At 35.2% G+C, this 14,040-nt stretch overlaps 1 pseudogene; it reads left to right on the plus strand.

The window, feature by feature from the left end:
- The window catches only part of LOC113083549 (plexin-B2-like), a 120,128-nt pseudogene extending 107,487 nt beyond the window's left edge, over positions 1-12,641 (plus strand).
- Positions 12,642-14,040: the final 1,399 nt, after the last annotated feature.

The raw sequence follows: 14,040 nt of genomic DNA on the forward strand, positions 1-14,040 counted from the left end.
TAGTTTCATATTTGGAGCGCTAGATAGAAAATATAAACATCTATTATTTATCATACTTGCAGGCTGTGATTCAGTGGATCCAGCTGGTCCAGATAAACTGGGAACTGATTCATCTTTCAAGAGCAAGCGTTTTGTGAATCCTGCAATGATCTCCCTGAGATTAGAAAAGCAGTCGGCAGTAAAATAATGGGAACACAAAAAAAGATTGGGGTTGTACTGCTGTGAATTTAACCTCTGCAGCCTCATCTTTCAGAAGTGAAAATAAAACGAATTTCCTTTCACAGCGTAGGACACAGCGGCTTCTCAGCATGATGTTAACCACATGAGCAAACTACTGTGTTTGAGGCCAGGTCAAGTTGTTCGCAGCCGGCCAACGTAGAGCAAAGATGGGCATTATGCAAATAATACACACTGCATGAAAGGCAATATTCAAAATTATGTAATAGAGGCGCTTTAATTGTTTTTAATACAATGATATGGAATGAGAATAACTGCTACCAAGCTTTAAAATGATTAAAAAACAACTGTTATAAAAGTTGTACATGTGACTTTCAGTATGAACTATATTCTCAAGTCTCCTGGAGTCATATAATAGTTTTTTGTGAGGAAAAGATCAACATATTAGTCATTATTGAGTTGAAATCTTCTCCTTTGTTCATCCTGGAAGTATTAGTAATGTGAATGAATCTTTTGAGTCATATCTTTTCACCGAATCATTTGATGCACTTCACAGAACTACTCTAAGTGATTCATTAATGAATCAAACTGATTCACTTCTGGAGTTCAACTGATTGTCAGTGTCATACTACTGTACATTTATAATTGTATCACAACTTAGTGTCTTTTTGAAGCTTGAAAGCATCAGTTCGTTTATTATTACATGGAAAAGAACGACCAGCACAGTATTCAAAAGTTCTCCTTTCATTCTCCTAAAAATAAAATGTCATACTGGTTGGAAACAACATGAAGATAAGTAAATGACACCATACTCATTGTTGAGTGAAGTAACCCTTTAACTAACTTTCCCGTAGTGTAAAAATAACCTAAAAATTGACAGCCAGTAGGAAGATGGCGAAAAAATAGGCCTTGTTAAGGAAATGTTGAGGAACCGAGCATCTCCAGAAATCTGAGACAACCAATTAGTGAACCGCTACAACCAGCTAGCTAGCTGGTGTCACACACCTGAGTTAGCATGCGCGTCACAAAGCTGGAGTTTAGGCTTTGGCAGGTGAGGGAATTGGAGGGGTGAACGTGGCGAATCTCTGACAGAGGGATGAAAGAGAAAAAGATATTACTGTCACCGAAGCAAGACACAACTAAACACGTTAGACGATGTATTAGAAATAATGAACCTCTCGCTCCACATGAGTCCAATTGGTACATCCCAATAAAAAGCTTTGTTAGAGCTGATTATTTGTAGGACAGACGGATGAAATTGAGCGATAGATGGATAAAAACAGTCTAGAGTTTCCTGCAAACGGACAGTTTTATGGTCATTATGTGGCTTGTAGGCTATTAGTTAAGGGTTGACACGTTGTCAGGTTTTGCGTGGGACACACTGAGGGGGTTTGTGTGGTCCGTGAATATGACAGATGTGTCCGGTTCTGTGCTCGACTCTTTAATTGCAGGTTTCTCTTTGTGTATTGTTCTGTCTTTACCCAGGTACATCTGTCAAGCCATCCGGAGGCTTACAACCCCGGCCCGGGTTACAAAACCAGCGGCTATGTAAATAAGAACCTTTTCTTTGACGAAACCCAGGCGCACTTGTACATCACCACTGAGAAAAAGGTACGGGGCTGGAGTCATTTATCACAGACGGTGTATTAAATAGCGTCTCTTTGATTATCACCGCCTCGACCTCAGGGAACGCATGATTGCGACTGTTCCAGCGGCTTTTATTGTTACGGCTCCTGCTGGTGCTGAAATATACCTGTGTATTTTTTAAAGGCACTGATATAGTGTACGTCTTGCTGAGCTTATGACCTTACGGTGGTGTAATTGCAGTGTTTACAAGGCGGTGATGTATTGAAATCCTTCATGCTTTGCTGTTTGTTGTCTTCTCTGTCATTTTCTGCAATTGATTCCGCTTGAATTGAGTAACTTACAGGGTTCGTTTAGATCAGTTCGTTTCAGTATAAACTTATTTACTTTTCAAAATACTACTTTGTATTGTTTTTTGACTATTGTCTCTTTGGGACCTATGATCTGCTGAATTGTGAATGGTTTTGCATTGCATCCTTTCGATGCATCAGAGCTCTAATGAGTGCAACTTTTTTTAATCGTGTCATTATTTTGGGGTGGTGCAGATCACGAAGGTGCCCGTACAGGCCTGCCATCTGAAGTTAGACTGCCAGTCGTGCGTCGCTCAGAGAGATCCGTACTGTGGCTGGTGTGTCCTGGAGGGAAGGTATCCATATTTTTTTATTTTTTTTACTTACTTAAAATATGTCTACGTTTTATTAAGTTTGAATCCAGCCTCTGTTTCTGCTTAAATAGGAATATATACAGTACAGACCAAAATTTTGGACACACCTTCTCATTCAAAGAATTTTCTTTATTTTCATGACTATGAAAATTGTAGATTCACACTGAGGGCATCAAAACAAAAAAAATATATAATTTGTTATATTAAATTATATTTATAAAAAATATATATTTACAAAAAAAAATATATATATATATATATATATATAACAAATAAAATGGGATATGTATAGTGTTATATTTATATCGTATTCATTGTATATACTAGTTATACATATTTTGTTATGTTTTTAAGCTAAAAATATAAATAAAACAAACACAAATGAATGCTTATTTAAATGTTCTTTTTTATCCTTCTATAATTCAATGGTATTTTTGACAGTGCTTTATTTTTTATTTTATATTTAAATACTATATTAATATAGTTAATATAGTATTTAAATATAAATTATATTAAGTATAAATTAAAAAAATTTTGTATCATATTTTTATAGTGTATATATATATACTACATATATATTCTTTAATTAGTGTTATATTTTAATTATCTTGTATTATATTATATTATAAATATATAATTTAATTATTTTAAATATATTTTAATTATATAATTTTATATTTTAATGGATTTTTACATTTACTTATATATTCTATATTTACATACACTTTTATATTAATCTCTCTCTCTCTCTCTCTCTCTCTCTCTCTCTCTATATATATATATATCGTTTTCCCTGAACATATTTAATAAATAGTACTGTCAAACGATTAATCGCATCCAAATTAAAAGTTTTTGTTTGCACAATATATGTATGTGTATGTGTATAAATACACACACATGTATGTATGTAGTTCAGATAAATGTGTTATGTTTATATATTAAATGTATTTATTTATAATATGAATTATATTAATATAAATATAGCCATGTAAATATTTTCTAAATATATGCTGTATGTATGTGTATTGTGCAAACAAAACTTTCATTTTGTATGTGATTACTCATTTGACAGCACTATTTGTAATATTGTTGTATTTTAATAGCATGAGGAGTGTTATGTTGTAATGCGTTATTGATTGTGTAGATGCACCAGGAGATCGGAGTGCAGTCGCTCGGAGGAAAAGAACGGTTGGCTGTGGAGTCCAAGGCAAGAGTGTGTGAAAATCGTCTCTTTCCACCCGCCGAATCTCAGCTGCTTGAAGTCCCAGCAGGTACCAGGCTGAGTGTCGCGGACACAATTACCAGAGTCTTATTTTTAAACCAGACGGTTCAGCGCTGATTATGAGAAAAGCTGAGCACGACTCCCACACAATGAGGCCATATTGGTGAACAGACGGTGAAAACACAATGGGCGCTGATGGCGTGTTTACAGTAAGGTGCTGCCGTTGTGTTGTGTGCTGCGATAAAACACCTTCTCTGATTACAAGATGTGTGTATTTACAGGACGCTTATAGCTGTTGTCTTTAGAGAAATGTTATTTGTTCAAGGAGATTCTTATGAAGTCTTAATTATTCAGACAAAGATTGGAAATCTTGTGGTGGAGCCATGGCCTGGCGGTTGCACATAAACACAATGAACATCATCATGATTGCATTATTTGTGCATTGAATTGCATGGAACAAACCCAAAGCAGTCATGTCCTTGGAATCTGTATGTAGTACATGCAAAGATTTCCGACTGAAGTGATGGATTGTTTTGCTCCATTCTCTCATATCGACACAAGTGTGTGAGTTCAGAGTTTGTAATATCTCCCTCAGGTTGAGATAAACCTCCGATGGCTGCCGATCCTCCGAGATTCAGACCGGATCCTGTGTGCCTTCGGCTCTTATCAGAGCAACGCCAGGATGGTGGACGGCCGAATCAGCTGTCGCTTACCTGAGCAGCATCTAATACCGCTGACACCTGCGCACCAAGGTACGTCTCTCACAACACGGGACACACAATATGTGTGTCAGACTCTCTAAAGTGCTGTTTCTAAACACCCTAGCACTAATGAAGCGCTGTCTGTTCCTGAAAGCTTCTCATTTTCTGTCTCACCTGAATTATTTAGTATTTTGAATTTCATTTCATTACAATTTTAAGTTATTGTCTGTGTACACGTAGCAATCCAGTTATGTTCTAGAATGATGTGGTATTTAAAGCAATTATGCGGCATTTAATTTGAATTAATGAAAGCAATAATGTATTTATCGTATTATTTTTGTTTAAATTATTTATTCTTTTGTTTTTTAAATAATAATAATAATGATTAATATTACTAGAGTTCATGTAATCTAGCAGTCCAGTTCTTAAAATGGTCCAGAATTATTTGGAGTTATATCTATAGTCTAAATTAAATCAAATAGTATTTTAATTAATGTTTTTTCTTTTTTGTAATAAAAAGTGTATTTTATTTATTTATAAAATGTTATTTTTAAATACAAGAAATTTTATTAAAAATTATTTAAAAGTAAAATGTATTGTAATATTTATTTTTTAATTCATTATTTAATGATTTACATGCTATTTCAAACATATATTTTGTTATTTTAAAACCCCAAATGAGAAATTGTACATATTCGACACCCGTTTTCAACGGTTCTTGACCTGTCAAAGCTACAAAAAGGACAAATAATAATAATAATAATAATAATAATAATAATAATAATAATAATAATAATAATAATAATAATAATAATAATAATAATAATAATAAATGACCATAAAAGAAGTCAGTCTCCTCCATTAGCTGTTAACTTGAAACTTGAAAGTCTAATTTGTGACCCTGGACCACAAAACCAGTCTTAAGTGTAATTTTTTTCAAACTGAGATTTATACATCATATGAAAGATGAATAAATCATCTTTCCTTTGACGTGTGGTTTGTTAGAAGAGGACAATATTTGGCCGTGATACAACTATTTGAAAATCTGGAACCTGAGGGAGCAAAAAAAAATCTAAATATTGAGAAGATGAATTCTTAGCAATGCATATTACTGATCAAAAAAATAAGTTTTTATATATTTACGGTAGGAAATTTACAAAATATCTTCACGTGATCTTTGCTTAATATCCCAATTATTTTTGGCATAAAAGAAAACTCAGTAATTTGGACCCATAAAATTTATTTTTGGCTATTGCTACAAATACACCCCAGAGACTTAAGACCAGGGTCACATTTGTGAAGTGTTTTTTTTTTTTTTTGATTCTTTCCATTTAACACCTTGATTTGGTTAAACAATCAGAGCGATCCAATGCAGCTCATTATGAATTGAATTTCTATCTTTAATTTGAAATATAGCTCATATAGTCCACACATGCACTTTATTTCCACGTTCATAATGGTTTCCTTCTCCAAAAACAGTCCCTTAGTGTCCTTTAAGACTGTGTTTGCTACTGTGTCTTTAATACTTTGATGCTGTGATTGGCTGACCTCCTCCCGACCCTCTCTGTGTATTTTCTTTTGTAGATTTTGTGGCGGTTCCAGTTCAGATCTTTGTGAACGGTAGCGTGCAGTTCGCGTCCAGCGAGTACAAGTTCTACAACTGTGCAGCGACAGTCCGGAGAGCAGAAAATACACCGTACGTTTGCTGTCTGGGCTTCTATTGTCAGCGAGTGTGTGTCCCCACTTTATGCTGACACCAGTGTGTGTATAATGAATACAAGCATCTGTAACGATGAGGTTTACTCATAAATTGTAACGCATCACTGAAGCCGGAATTGAATTTGATTCTATAGAGACTTTTTTGTTTTTTTTCTCCAAGAGCAGGAAATTGCTTTAGTTTCTCATTCATTCATCACACATGAAAGTCGATCTCTCATCTCTTTTTCCCCTTCTCCTTGTGTTTTTAAGAGCTCTGGGACTTTGCTGATGAATGAGTATTATTTGAAGTGCACCGGGACTATATGCTTTTACTCCAAACATTTACACACTGATGGAAAATGTAACTGGAAGTCTGATTTGAAGCTGTGCTGTAATGGCTGGCGTGTTTCTCCGCAGATGCACTTCCTGTGTAAGCAGCGCTTGGGGATGTCAGTGGAACATTGCGGCGCACACCTGCACGGATCTGAGCGATGCCGAAACCGGCGCCAATATAATCAAACACAGACAGGTAAGAACGGAATGGAAAATAATTTGATAACTTTTAAAAGATTGGTTTAGCCAATCAATGAAAAATAGCTGAAAATGTGCTCACCCTCAGGTCATCCAAGATGAAGATGAGTTTGTTTCTTCATGGGATTTGGAGAAATGTAGCATTGCATCATTTGCTTACCAATGGATCCTCTGCAGTGAATGGGTGCCGTCAGAATGAGAGTCCAAACAGCTGATAAAAACATCACAATAATCCACAGCACTCCAGTCCAGCAGTTAATGTCTTGAGAAGTGAAAAAGTACCCATAAACCCATAATTAAGACATTTTTTACTTCAAAGTATTGCATTCAGCTAAAATACGTTTCCAGAATAATCCGTAATATTGCTTTCTTCAGTGAAAAAGTAATCTAATCTGAATCAGGAGAGAAATATGCTCAGATCAAGCACCGTTTACAAGTGAAAACTGTCCTAGACAATATACTCGTATTCTGTTCAGAAAATGCCTTGATGGATTTGTTCCTTATAAACACCAATATTTCTTTATATTTCATAAGACATTAAAGGGGGGGTGAAATGCTCGTTTTCACTCAATATCCTGTTAATCTTGAGTACCTATAGAGTAGTACTGCATCCTTCATAACTCCAAAAAGTCTTTAGTTTTATTATATTCATAAGAGAAAGATAGTCTGTACCGATTTTTCCCGGAAAAACACGAGCGGCTGGAGGCGTGCCGTGTGGGCGGAGCTAAAGAATCACGAGCGCCAGTAGGCTTTTGCGTTGAGAGCGTTTGGAAGCTGTGACATTATCGTGAGGAAAAAAAACATCCAAAACAAACCATGGCTTACAGTCAGATTCAGCGTATATTTATGATCCAGAATCAGATCCCGAGACTGAAACTGAACGAGAGCAGCAGCAGCAACGACTCGCTCCGAGCGGGGCTCGAACCCGGGTCTCCGGCATGGGAGGGGACGCACTAACAAGGAGGCAGAGATATTTGAAGCAGTTTTACCCACCGCCTGCGGTTCCAACACACGATCGTGACCCTTTTTCGTTGGGATTGCATCATCCTTAAGAAATAAACGATGTGCAAATCCGGCGTCAAACTGGGCCTTGTTTGTAAAACAAGCATCTTCGAAATGCAGGGAACAAACAAAAACACTTGCACAACTCCGTTGATGCTCTGTAAAAATAAATTCCATCCACTGGTCCCTAAACACACTTCTTTTGTGACTTTTCCCTCTCGCTCTGATCAGTTAGTCTGTGCTCAGCCTCTCAGTGCTCTGCTATACGGGAGCGCGCGCTCTTCCGGCCGAAGTGCCTTAGGACCCATATAAGGAAATTCCGCTCCATCTAACGTCACACAGAGCCATACTCGAAAAAAACTTTCCGAAGCTTGTGACAAACCGGAAGGAGTATTTTGGGAACAAAAATACTCCTTCAAACGTACAACTTAATTTTTGAAACTTTGTCCATGTTTAGCATGGGAATCCAACTCTTTAACAGTGTAAAAAACTCAGTATGCATGAAATAGCATTTCACCCCCCCCCCCCCCCCCCCTTTAACTGATGGACTGGAGTGATGTGGATTACTGTGATGTTTTTATCGGCTGTTTGGACTCTCATTCTGACGGCACCCATTCACTGCAGAGGATCCACTGGTGAGCAAATGATGCAATGCTACATTTCTCCAAATCTGTTCCCGTAAAAAAACAAACTCATCTACATCTCGGCTGTTCTAAGGGCGAGCACATTTTCAGAAATGTTTTATTTTTTTTGGTGAACTGTTCCTTTAAGACCAGGAATGTGTATTGGGCAAATAAAAACATCGTCTGACTTTCATACTAACCTTCGACGGAGAGTGTTTTAGCAGTATTGCAGATGAGGAAATGGGCTAAAAATGACATGTATGAAAAAGCACGCATTGAGTAAACGTCTCGGTGATGTATGTCTGCTATCAGCGCCATTGATTTGGGCCACTTTGATTACTTTCATGTGATTCATGTCGTCAAGCACCACATCCAACTGGTCTAGATGTTATATTTTTATTTTCTTTAAACCACTTCATGATATTCAGTGCCAGCAATTTCAGAAATGGCCTCGACTCTGTTTGATATTTGCTGCTTCCTGGAACAGCCACACACGGCTGATGAAATGGACACAAAGTAAATGACTTTACTCAGAAAGTTTTAATGCAAAACACATTAGCTGAATCAGCAAAATAAAAACCAAAAAATGGATTTTATGCAATTAGACACAGTCGCCAATGTCAATGAGGATATATTAGATTTCAGCTGCAAATAAAATAATTTATTCATACACATCATCATAGTTAACCAGTTTTTCAGTTTCAATGGATGTTCATTAATTTATGTCAGATGTAAATTTAAAACGGCCCCCGAAAATTGCCATAGATTAGTGTGGACTTCAGCAGACTCAGCTTCTCTGTGTTCTAGAACAAGAGTTGTCCGCGGTTCGAGAACCCAGATCCCGTCCTTATCCCGGTCGGATACAAAACCCGGATCAGTTTTGAGGGCATCAATCTGGACCCGTACCAGGTGAGATCTGTATGCGCTCAATCTTTTCTCATCAAATGCTATTCTTCACTTTTGTCTTTGACTCAACTGTGTAATATATTAAGTAGGGCTTTATATGTTGGTTAAAATTGTATTTCAATAAACTGCATGTTTATGAAGTTTTGTAAAGCCCAAACCATACTTGAGCTGTCGGTGTTCTGCAGCAGTTGAGTATACTTCAAAGTTACCGTATTTTTTCGGACTATAAGTCGCACCTGAGTATAAATCGCATCAGTCCAAAAATACATGATGAGGAAAGAAACATATATAAGTCACACTGGACTATAAGTCGCATTTATTTAGAACCAAGAGAAAACATTACCGTCTACAGCCACGAGAGGGCGCTCTATGTCTTCAGTGTACACTACAGGAGCACTGAGCAGCATAGAGCGCCCTCTGGCGGCTGGAGATGGTAATGCTTTCTCTTGGTTCATGTCAAATTAATTTTGATAAGTCGCACCTGACTATAAGTCGCATGACCAGCCAAACTATGAAAAAAAGTGCGGAAAATACGGTAGTATACTTTAAAAGCTGTAATCACTTATAATATATTTACTATAGTATATAACATTAAAATATTGTATACTAATATAATATAATATATTTTAATGCATAATATAATATTTAAATTACTGTAATTATTAATTATTTTACCTTTACAGAATATAAATTAAATAAAAAGATTAAATAATTAATACTACAAGCATGTATTAATATTATAAATATTAAAAATACTTTTTATTTATATAATCAGTGACTTTAAAAAAAGAAAAAAAAAGTCATACAATTAATTAAGATAATTATATCATTGGCAAATTGTTTTATTATTGTTGTTGTTGTAGTTTGAATTTCATTATTAAAAAATAAAAATAATAAATTAATAAAACTCTTCAACATATATTAAATATTTTATTTATTTGAAATATATATATATATATATATATATATATATATATGTATGTATATATATATATATATATATATATATATATATATATATATATATATATATATATATATATATATATATATTAGTAAGAACATACATTGTCATAATTTTTACAAAATTTTGCTTCAAGTCAAATTTTTTACCAATTTCATAGTCAGTCTTGGATAAAAGGATGTTTAGATGTTAAATGTTTTCTGGACAGCAAGAAAAAAATACTAAATAAGAAAAGTTTTTCTAGTGCTCTTACAATGCATTCATAATCCATTACAAACCATAATGAACTTTCCTCTAAACAGATCCGTCTGAATTTGTCTTGTATCTCTTTCCAAATATCTTCCCTTGTCTTCCTCCATCATTTCCAGTGAATAAATGCCTCACGATGCTTTTTGCTGATGTTTTGTGAACTGTGACACTTCAGGGTCGTGACTTCACCATCGGAACAGAGCTGATGAAGTTTGAGGAAGATGTCAAGACAGAGCCGGGACCCTTCTTCTCCTTCAGCGATATATGGTTAGTCCTCACACACACTCGGGTCTGTTTCTCTCTCTATCTGCATGTCGCCCGAGGCACACTGTTGTTCCTCTTCTCTAAATCTTTTTCTATAAAAAGCTCTTGCTAAATGATATGCAACCAATTACCAATGTAAGGGACACCTTCCCACACTTCAGCGGCTCTTCTGGGAGTTTGAGATTATAGCTCCCCCTGTTGGAAAGCCTCCAGCCTGTACTTGGTCTCTAGTGTTTAATGTGGAGGAGAGAGCAGCATATACTGTTCGGCTGCTTTTTGACTTCCTGCCAAACTGCCCGTGGATACGGAGAGGAATGTTTTGAACTAAGATGAGCTGTTGTCCGAATGAGACGCTCCTGAAAGCTGCTCTGATCTGTCTCTTTCAGTTTTCCTTTGATAAAGCTCACGAGACCAATGTCCTGTTCCACGTGAGAGACAAACACACGGGAAAGAAGATCGACAGCAGTCTTAGCGGTAAATTGGCTTTTCATCATTTGCTCACCCTCATGCCGTTCCAAACCCGTATGACTCGTTCTTCTGTGGAACATAAAAGAAGAGATTTTGAAGAATGCGCTGGCTGCTCTTTGCAGTGGACTTGCAGTGAACGGGGACTGGTGTTTTTAAGCTTCAAAAATGGATAAAAATGAAGGAATCTGATTCTCATGTTAAACTCAGCAGCTCGATGATCTGGGATTGAGTCGGATCAGTTGAATTTGAGACTCCGATCAATTCAGTTTGTGAATCAGATCAACTGATTTGTTGAAATGTTTGACTCAAACGAATGATTCATTCACAATGTAAATTTAGCTGTTTCTCACCACAGACCGATGAATTTGTTTAGAAGTCTTGATAAAGCACACGAATCATATGAAATATGGTGCTTTTGCATCTTTTTTTTTAATTGTAAGCAACCGTCCTTATTCATTGTTATTACATACGTTTTTAATTGATTTGTTATTTACATGAAAATAATAGTTCTGTTATAATTTATATAAATATAATATATAATATAATATATAATATTAAAATTCAAATAAATTCTTACATGTTTGGTCCAAAATGAGAAAACAAGGACAGAAAACTTGGTAAATTTGGTAAATCAGATCCATTGATTCATTAAAAAGATTTGACTCAACACAACGATTCATTCACATATTGGTCTTCACTACATCTCATGTAACTTAAGCAACTTAAACTTTCTTGGAAAAGGCCATTGAATGACTTTAGAAGACTTTAAATTTTACATTTTATATATATAATTTACTTATTTCATGCAAAAAATAAAAAATCTACAGGTTTGGACCGACACGAGTAAACGATGACTGGTTTAGACTGGTTCGTAAATCAGATGCATTGATTCATTGAAAAGATTTGACTCAAAAGAATGATTCACTCACAAATCGAGCTTGAAAACTTCTCATAACAACTTAAATTCAGCTGTTTCTCACCGAAAGCCATTGACATGACATTAAAAGACTTATTTATTTAGATGATTTACTTAAAAAATCAATTGCTTTCTTTCAGTCACTCTGTATAACTGCTCTCTGGGACGTGAAGGACTGCAGCCTGTGTAAGAACGCCGACCCCAAATATCAGTGTGTGTGGTGCACGCAGTCCAGCGTGTGTGTGTACGAGCAGCTGTGTGCCTCGAAAGAGACGAAAGAGTGTCCCGACCCCCAGATCACCGACGTGAGTCTCCACTGACGAGCCCGAGCTCAAAACACAGCCCTTTTCTGGTTCTCCTTTCCAGTTTTCAGTTTGAGTAGAAATCAGTAGAAACCTCAGATCATTGCTGAATTACTGCTGGGAAAACATTCCTCTTTTTCTGTTGTTTTAGAGGGATTGGTCATCTGTGTGTTTTCTGCGGGTGGCTCATAATTGGGGTGTTCTTCTTCTGATGTATTTCAGATCACGCCGAGGTTCGGGCCCCTGAAAGGAGGAATAGCTGTCACTATCAAGGGCTCGAACCTGGGCATTCAGAAGGACGACATTAAAACATCACAGTGGCCGGAGTGGCGTGCAAACACCTGCGGGAACGATACTCCGTCTCAACCAGGTAACACACACACACTAAAGCTGCGTCTGGGACTAAATAACTGTGCATTATCTTTTCAACAAGCGCTTCAGTAAATTGATAGTGTTTGCTAGTCTCACGAGACAAATAAATAGCAAATATTAATTTACCAGTATATTATTTTAGTCTTGTTACAGAAAATTCATTTTAAAACCCAGATTTGTCATGTTATTTCTGAAAAAAACTATAATATATGCAGTACAGACCAAAAGTTTGGAAACATTACTATTTTTAATGTTTTTGAAAGAAGCTTTCTTCTGCTGATCAAGCCTGCATTTATTTGATCAGAAATACAGAAAAAAAATGTAATATTGTGAAATATTATTACACTTAAAATAATAGTTTTTAAACGTATTAGACTTTAAATGATCATTTATTTCTGTGATGCAAAGCTGAATTTTTAGGATCATTATCACATGATCCTTTAGAAATCATTCTAATATGACGATTCATTATCAAAGCTGGAAACAGTTCTGCTGCTTAATATTTTTTCAGAACATGTGATACTTTTTTAGGATACTTTGATGAATAAAAAGTAAAAAAAAAAAAGCTGTTTTTAAAATATAAATATTTTTTTATAACAATATACACTACTGGTCAGTAATTTGGGGTCATTAATTTTTTTTTCTTTCTTTTTAAATAAAATCAATAATTTTATTCAGCAAGGATGTGTTAAATTAATAAAAATGTATAGTAAAGAAATATATTATTAGGTTTTTTGTTTTTGTTTTTTTGAATAAATGCATTTCTATTTAACCTTTCTCATCAAATATATTAGACAGCAGAACTGTTTCCAACACTCATAATAAATCAGAATATTAGAATGATTTCTAAATGATCATGTGATCGACTGATGTTACATGTGACACTGAAGGCTGGTGGAATGATGCTGAAAATTCAGCTTTGCATCACAGGAATAAATTATTATTTTGAAAGTATCAAACAGAAAAACTATTATTTTAAATTGTAATAATATATCACAATATTAAAGTTTTTTTCTGTATTTTGATCAAATAAATGCAGGCTTGATGAGCAGAAGAAACTTCTTTCAAAAACATTAAAAATAGTAATGTTTCCAAACTTTTGGGTCTGTACTGTGTATATATATATATATATATATATATATATATATATATATATATATATCATGTGTTTAAAACTTGTTTTATGCTATATAATAGTTTATCTGTCATATCTAAAAAAAATCAAAAACTTCTCTCCTGTGGGTCTTGGTGGTCTCTGTATTTGTGTGTTTGGCGCTCGGATACAGCAATACCTAAACACGTTTGGTTACTGCAATACATCTCAACATTTGTGATAAAGTCTCTCACAATGTGTTGTAAAGTTTCAATCTTGAAGAATGAAACCCCTGCTGGACTTT

Source organism: Carassius auratus, unplaced genomic scaffold (genome assembly GCF_003368295.1).
Source record: "Carassius auratus strain Wakin unplaced genomic scaffold, ASM336829v1 scaf_tig00038805, whole genome shotgun sequence".
Taxonomy (NCBI): Eukaryota; Metazoa; Chordata; class Actinopteri; order Cypriniformes; family Cyprinidae; genus Carassius; species Carassius auratus.